This window comes from Dicentrarchus labrax, unplaced genomic scaffold (genome assembly GCF_905237075.1).
Source record: "Dicentrarchus labrax unplaced genomic scaffold, dlabrax2021, whole genome shotgun sequence".
In the NCBI taxonomy this organism is placed as follows: Eukaryota; Metazoa; Chordata; class Actinopteri; family Moronidae; genus Dicentrarchus; species Dicentrarchus labrax.
The window spans coordinates 37,770,397-37,779,384 of NW_026136719.1; the positions used below are offsets into that span (position 1 = coordinate 37,770,397).

Here is an 8,988-nt window from a genome sequence, read left to right on the forward strand (position 1 = left end):
AAGCAATACAATCAAAAAGAAATAAAATAAACAAAAGGAGAAGAAAATTTAAAACCTAAATATTAAAACCTATTTAAATTTATATAAATAGTCCAGTAAAAATAAAGTTTCAGCAAAGATTTTCTTAAAAGCTTGTGGAAATGAATTAGGAATGAATTTAATTAGGAATTGTGGCTCTCTTATTTTATAATATCAGGTGTTGTTTAACTGCAGATGTGAATAGTTCACGTCACAGAATGGATTACTTTGCCGTCCCATTTGCAGTAATTCACTGTGTGCACAATGTGTTTATAAATCAGGTTTCTGGATTCAGTTTCTCAAGAGAGCTCGGAGCTGTTGTCAGGAGCTGCAAGGAAAAACACACAGATCAGTCCACTTATCACCTGCACTGATCGGCCTTTAATAAACAGCTACTACGACCTGTTGCAGAGGGTGGTTGATCAGATCCACCACAATAAGGTGTTCAGTCCGAAACAACCTCTGCAACAAGCCCACCTTCTGATGTTTCATCCAGAGCCAAGAGACATGCTTCCTCTGTCAGGGTTAAACCCCAACAGCTTCAGACTGACAGAGGCTCAGTGATGTTTAATGACATTTACCCCATTCTGTCTCGTTGAGGAAAGGTTAGTGAAGCTATTCTGATCTACTAAACAACCCATTATGTATGCAGATTCAATAATCTGCTGACACAGATGTGTGTTAGAACAGATAAATTAAAATAAAACAAGTTCTACTCACGACATGGAGGACGTTTAGCTGAAACAAGAAGATTAATATTTTAAGTTGTCACAGTTGTAAATGCCAGAAAATAATTTTCTCCCTACTTATGTTAAATAAATATCCTTTACCCCTCTAAAACATTTCTCTATCTCATCATCATGCTACAGTCTTTCTACTGGTTGCTACATAATAGGAATTGAGGCTTATTTTATCTTTTAAAAGTAAAGTAAAACATTTAATTAGAAAATATATTTCAGTTTGGTCTCTGACTTTTCTCCTTTTTCGTGAGCCCTAAATCCAAACACAGATAACTTTTCCATGTTCCTAACTCACACCTTTCCTCTTTTCGTAAACAATGAATCCAGTAGCAGCCATGAGGACGACAACCAGAGCAGCAGCTGCAGCGGTGATGGGAATGGTCGTATCCAGAATGCTTCTCTGTTGATCAGAAGCAACCAGATACACAAAGCAGGTTAGAACAGACGCACATCCATCCACCTATTTATTAATACCTACTTCATTCATCCAGTTAGGACCTAATTACTTGTGATGTTGTTGTGTCCTGTGATAGGTTCACTGCATTGGTATTCAAACAAACAAAACACTGTCACAGATGATTCCAGTCTTACCTTCATTGGTCCTGATCTCTGCTTTGTCCAGTCTGATAACGATGTTCTTCACACCAGAGGGCTGAAACACACAGTCGTACCTCCTCCAGTCTTCAGGTGTGACTGATGAAAGGTTCAAATTTGTACTCATCTGGAAGGATTCATCGTGGTTGAGGAGGGATCTCTCCGTGGTCCACGTCCTCATGGAAATCTCCCTCTCCATCTTTCCTCCAGATGAGTGTGGCACTGTTAGGGTAGAAACCTGTAGCGTGGCAGCTGACTGGGGGAGAGGAGGGAGTCTTCTGGAGGAGAGACACTGAGGGAAGCTCTGGAGAGAGAGAGAGAGAGAGAGAGAGAGAGAGAGAGAGAGAGAGAGAGAGAGAGAGAGAGAAGGGGCTCCTTATAACAACCACCACATTGTACCCATATAAAAAAATGGGAGAACCACTGAAGAAACTCACAAGAAGTATCTGCCTTTGTGGTTCACAGCCAAAGTACTCAAACACAGCGTCAATATTCAGTGGAACTATTTCTATTTTCATTGATGAAGATGTGTTCATGAAACTAAATCATGTCATGTGATTCTACCTTTCTCTGCACAGAGCTGTTGCCATAGTCGAAATACTTCTTGAGGAACCCAGGAAAATCATAGTGAGGTGATTCTCATTGTGTATTTTATTCTAGCTTTGTCATTATCCCATCTCAGTTTGGTGGTGACAGCCTGAGGTTTCGGAGCGATCCATGTCAATGTCTTCAGGTCGAAAGATATGAAGTCTTCTCGATCATAACCATACTGCATAAAACCATTAACCTCTCAGTCTCATCATCCCACTCACAACCAAACATCTCCTGTAAAATGTGGACACCTGAGGAGAGAGACAGAGACAGAAACAGAGACAGTAATTAACAATGTACAGAATACAGATGAAATCTCCAGTGGAAAGATGATCTTATAAATATTGTGCATTGTGTGACACTTGTGTCTTGTGGTGTGATCATGATTCAAGAGCAGATAATCCAGTGCACTTTATCTGAGTGATGAAACCCAATTTTGTAATAGTAGCTACTGTTGTATGAATTGACAGATGACTGTCAGTGGCAGTATACAAAGTGGGTATGTTGAATTATATGCACATTAAACACTTAAAACAAAGTCACACCTGTGTGACACCCGCAGTCTCAGATGCAGTCCAAGCTCAATTTCATTAAATATAATATACATAAATACTTTACCTTCACTTTGGTTGAGGCGCTGCTTCAAATTCTGAATCCTGACTTTGAATTTGTTTGGCCCTCTCTGAAAACACTCCTGAGTGGCCCACTCAAAGTGCTGAGGATCATCTGCAAATGCTTTTTTCATCCAGCCCTGTTTTGGTTCTAATATCTTTTTGTTGCTGTCGCAGTAAATAGCCAGACTTCCATCAACCACAACCCAGCTGCCACAAGTTCTGATATGTTTGTGACTCCACTGGATCCAGTTATAAAATATTTCAGAGATGTTTCACTGCAGGACAAACACAGTTCTTTCATTCATTAAAGACCCATCATGAATCTGATGTATTCAGTCAGCAGCCTATGATTCTATTAAAACATATAAAGTCAGTCTTCCGATGTTTAAGTAATTGTGAAACTAAAGTGCTGTTTTCTGGAGCTACAGGAGCCAAATGCACTCTGCGGCTCAAGTAATCGCAGTCAAATGCAGAGCGAGTGGAAAGTGAAGCAAAGAGCTTAAAGAGTTCAAATGTGATCTTACCTGCTGATGAAGCATTGACAGAAGAGAAACAACAAAAATAACGTTTTCATCTTGATTTGATAAAGTCGGGTGGGTAAAGGACCGAGCTGGTTGAGCTGTTATGTCCTCTGTCTACTGTTTTGTCTTTGCGGAGCAAAGTGGGAGTGTTCCTGTTATGACTCAACTTTGTGCATTAGGGGTGGGGGGTCAATCTCCTGTTCCATTAGATATAAAAACAAGACCATCCAGCAGTACTAATGTTTTCTCTGGACCTACCTTTGAAAGACATTGCACCACACACCCCCAGTGTCTCAAAACAACCTATTTATGACATTGCTGGCCCTGACCAATAAGTGTATAGGGTAGCGGTCACTCTTATGATCATGGCCACAGTCAGCCTATGAGGTCACTGAGGTCCAGATCTAGGTCATTATTTCCTAAAAAACTAAATTTGAAGATATGATATATTAATGCATAATTGGGAATAGAAAATGTCTGTTTAAGTGTCACCTTTCAGCTGAACACCTCTGTGCACAACTCATTTTGACTATCTGAAATACATGTGACAACTTGCACATGTCGAACACCGTGCTGTCTCTGTTCACACAGTTTGAGGAAATTAGTTAAATCCTTCACTCAACAAAGCAAACAGCAGACACTTTGACAAAACTTCTGGCTGGCCCAACTGGCTTAATAAGCAACGTCATGTGAATGCCATGGTTCATTACTCAACAGTCAACCCATATCACTGTTTATCTGGTTCCACTCTAGTTAGCAACCCCTGTGGTATGAGGAACCTTTCATGAATTATCTTCCTAAATCTGTTTTATAAACAGACTTGGTTTTCAACTCAATCCATTACAAAAGGTGATTTTGAGAACCGTATTCAGTGTCTTTGTGTGTTTACAGAAACCTGTAATTTATGTAGTTATTTCTAAACCTGTTGTATTCATTTAAAATAGTCAGAAACTTGGCAAGGGAAACACATTATAATATCAGTGTAACGATACATTAAAAAACTCATGAAGAAAGGGTTTTTCAAAAACAGATTTACAATATTATTTGTAACATGAAATAAACTATTAGTCCTACATTTTAGATTTACATATGAAATACATTAATCCCACAACTTCTACTGCTTCAGTTTTGTTTTTTCAAATAATTGGTTTATTTAAACCAGACCAGTATTATTCCAGACCTAGAGAATAATATTTTATATTACAAATCATTCATTTGATTTCTTGATCACTTTGGTGATGGTTTTCTAAGTAAAGATAGAACTGAACTATTGAATTTGGGCAATCTAACTACATACATTCACACAATTACAATAAAATCACTAATTTCAGAATTCTCCAATCACATATTGTTATTTCCATATAAAATGTTACATAAATATCAACACTGAAAGGTAAAATACAGGGTCTAAACTACACCAATAGGGTCAATTCATATTTAGTGGCAATTATGAATGAATGTACTGTAACATATTGCACAATAACAAATGTAATAATAACCTAATAATGATAAACTACTCTTGTTACATGTATTGTTTGCAGTAACACAATATCAACTAACACATAACCCCACAGTGACACTGGACCTAAACTACATCAGTAAAGTACATTCATATTTGATGTGTGTAACAATAGCTATTATGTAGGCTTTTTGGACGATGCATTTATGAATTATTTTACTGTAACATATCACACTAAACTGCTACATTTAATACAGCACTTGAACAACAGTATAACAATTGTAATGATAACACACAGGCTTCTTGGACTTTTATTGCACACCTATGAGACTAAAGCATTAAAATCAGAGAGTGTTGCTGCTCTACGGTTTGGTGGTCCGGCAACCGAAGCTCAAGTACCTCGTCCCCAGATGGCAGCAGGGTGTGTCTGGGGTGGGTGCTGTCTTTTAGTATCCTTTGGACTCTGTGCAGGCGTCTCACCTCAGCAGTATCACTGATGCTGGGCCTCTGAGTGCCAGTGATCTTCTGAGTGGTTTTAATCACCCGCTGCAGTGTCCTCCTGTTCTGGGCCGTGCAATTCCCATGTCAGTTTGTGATGTTTCCAGTCAGAGCCACTTTCTATCACTCCTCTGTGTCTCCTTCGGTGTTGTGACATTGGGCAGTAGATCTTTACACCCTGGTTGTGCATTATGTCCTGTGGGCGTCATGCTCTTTCAGGCTGGTGGGACATGAGCCTCAGCAGAAGTTTATTACTGGATTTAAGAAAGTTATCATTAATATTTTTTAATAATATGCAGTTATGGTCATTTTATATTCAGGCCCAGTTTTACAAAGGTACAAACTGACGCATTTTACTAACTGTTAATACCGACCAGAAAGATGGGTGTAGAGGTGTGTATGGTTACATGTAGCAGCCTGTTGTCGTATTCAGGTGATTTAATAAAGGTTAATACAGTGAATGACTGTACTCAATGAGACTGAGCTCTGGCTCTGCACTGATGCTAGTATCAACACACAGTCCTGCTGCCTTCAGGTGCTGCAGGGATTTCATCAAGTGGAGGAATCCTTAACAGACTACCAACTCAAAAATGAACAAATAAATAGATAAATAAAATAAACATGAATTAGATTTCCAAAGTAGTTTTATTTGTTAATCAAAAGTAAAATAACTCATATCTGGATTAACAGGAGGGATTTAAAACACACACACACACACACACACACACACACACACACACACACACACACACACAGAAAACAACAGACTTACCCTAACCATAACCCATAACACACAAAATGTGGAGTGCAGTACTTCAGACAAGAACCGATCATAAAAAACAGTAAACATGAAACAAATAACCATAAAATGATCCTGTGATATACACATTCAAGTGTTAAAAGCAGTTCCAGAAGATCTCAGAGGCCCCCACAGTTTGATATTGCACAAGCAGCTCAGTGGTATATGTTGGGGCTGAGACATTCAGATTGATGATTTGATTTTTGTGACACAGTTGAAGAGCAGTAGTTTACAATGGAGTTTAATGCAGACAGAGGATTCATTGGTGTGTTTCCAAAGTGGGGAAACATCAAACAGAAATCCATCATGTGATAACTAAAGGGCTGAACATGACTGTGTTTCTCTCTACATTAATGCTTCTGTCAGCTCTGACTGACACTTAAAAAGAACTTTTACAAATATAAGTACTCTCTCTAGAAAATAAAAGGTTTTGATGCCGCAGTGTTAACATCACTGGAGTCCTCTTTTAATCTTCACACTCTTTTAATCTGTCAAAATCAAAATTAAAGAATGAAAAAGTTGAAAAACTATTAGAAACTTATTAGAGTTCATATTGGACATTATTCATTTTAGTAAAGTCATTCATCTGTTTCTGGCAGCAGTGAGGAATTTGGTTATCTTACGGTACTTTATATTTGACTTATGACTTGAAATTAATACAATATATGTGTATAAGAACTAGATTTTTCTTCTTTAACACTCTGATGATCTCGGCCTCTCTACAATCACTGGACCAGATTACCTAACTGTTTTATAAAATAGTGAAAATTACATGTGAGTACTACATTGTTGTAGTGGTACTAAATGGAAATATAGAGGATCTAAATAATTTTGACTAATTTCTGACTATTCTATAGAATAATTTTTTTCCGGGGAGCATATAATGAGTTAGGAAATTCTAAAGAAACATTTAAATGATGCATTCAACTTTAAATTAAATAAACCCGTAAACTCATTTGACCCAGTCAACAAAATTTACTATAGTTTTGAATGTTAACAATCTTATGATCTTTAGTCAACTAAAACTAGATTACAACTAAAACAATTCATTACTAAAATGTGACTACAAGTAAATCAAAATGTGCTTCCTGTAGTTATAATGGATGGACTGTGGAAGTTCTGTCTCATGCAGAATGTCTTTGTGAATGATAAAAATCAGCTGCATGTGAAATACAGGATGAAGATTGTAGATTATGCCAGTGTGTGCACAGCACTGTTGAAACAATGACATACTCACTGTGATCAGACAGGAGCTGAATTTCTGTCCAATGACAATGATGAAGAGTCTGAATTTGGCCTGTATAATTATGTTTGAGAGACGGGAATGGGCATGATTGATTAATTATTAATACTTATAAGTAATTGATTGAGAACTTACTCATTTTAAGTCTGAATCCTGGAATACACAAACAGAGATTACAGTATTAAAAGTTAAATCAGAATTCCTGAAAGTATGAATAAAACATGTTTGCATGTTTTGAAGAAATTCATTATAAATTTGACAGGTTTCTTCTTTTAATATAAACGTTGGAGATGATCAACTCTGACTTAACAGTACATCTGCTGAGAATTTCTATATGTTTTCAGTCAGTTCACCCCTTTTATTTTCATACCAAATAAAGTATATTTTAAAGCACTGGTTCCCAACCTAGGATTCCTGGCCCCTTCACAGGGGTTGCAACACCTTCATGATTTTAAGAGGTGTAAGAACACCTTTTTTGAAAAACATACAGAAGGTCTATATCTCCCGCATTAACTGTTATTATTAAATTGTTATTTTTAAAGTGTATTATTTATGATATGAACTCACTGGATAAGGGCACGGTGAGTTCAAAGCAACCAACAAAGTTAATACTAGAACAATCACCAACCATCAGGGAAGACATTTTTTGTCAAAAATAAATCGGATGTGATTATTAAAAATTGAAAAACATAATATAAATGAAATTATTTAAATTTAAATTAAATAAGATTTCAAAGATCAGGAAAACTCATCTCTGATCTGAATTCATAAGAAATTAAAGCTGCAAGCAGTGTTGGCGGGACCGCACTCCATGCAACTTCCCGGGCGTGCTGCGGCCACATCCCGATGCCGCCATTACACGTGCGGACCAAAACATGAAATTTCAAGTAAATCATCTCAAAATCACCACGCAGCGCTTACTTCCCTGTTGCCAGTAGGTGGCACTATCACTATGTCTTAATATTGTCATGTAGACAAGTTCAGGGCAGGACTGTTGTAACACACATGAAGTTTCATTGAGATTGGACCACATACGCTGAAGTTATGAGGATGTGTTCAGGGCGAGACTGTTACAGAATATATGCCGTTTATTGGAGATTGGACATTGCACACTGGAAGTTATGAGCACTATTTTATGTATAATCTGCTGAAATCGACAAGTTGTTACTGGCATGCGGTTTAATGTACAGTCACAGCTCAACTTTTCAATCAGTTTGTATGACCACAGAATTCAAAGTGGCCAACTTTGACCTCACGCCACAGACACGCCCGTTCAATGTACAGTCTCAAATAGCACAACTTTTAATCAGCACCATTTCTTGACTGTACTGAGTAATTTTGAAGTAGATCCGATAAATTCCCTAGGAGGAACACGAAAAATCACAAAAAATGACCAACAAAAATCAAAATAATTGACTTTGATGCTACGCCCTGGAGGAACACGAAAAAGTAGTTCATGGACATTTCGCGCTCTGCTGTAAAAAAATTCAAGGCAGAGTGGGCGTGGCCTTTATGGGGAGATTCAGCTCTATTCACTTTGAACGCGTGGATATGAGTTTTTGAATGTGTGACAAACTATGCAGGAAGTTATTAGCCTAAGTACACTTTTCATGATAGTAGCGCCAACTGATGGCCCGTCCCCCCAGCTGACAGACAGAATATCAAGGCCTGACCTCTTTGCCAAATAAAATTGACTTTTCGTATATATTCAGGGGGGCAAAAACCCAACCCAAAAGTGCTTAAAAATAATAATAATAGGAAAGAAGAAACATAGCAAATACAATAGGGACCTCCAGCGGTCGCTAGCTGCCTCGGTCCCTAATAATCTTCTCAAAAATCATCCAAATCCCTTATTTTACACAAACTTCCTGCAGTTATTGTGTTCACTATTTAGGTTCATTGTATAGTTTA

General features: G+C 37.6%; 1 pseudogene; it reads right to left on the reverse strand.

Moving 5' to 3' along the window:
* Positions 1-295: 295 nt before the first annotated feature.
* LOC127351466 (major histocompatibility complex class I-related gene protein-like) lies at positions 296-2,688 on the reverse strand (annotated as a pseudogene).
* Positions 2,689-8,988: the final 6,300 nt, after the last annotated feature.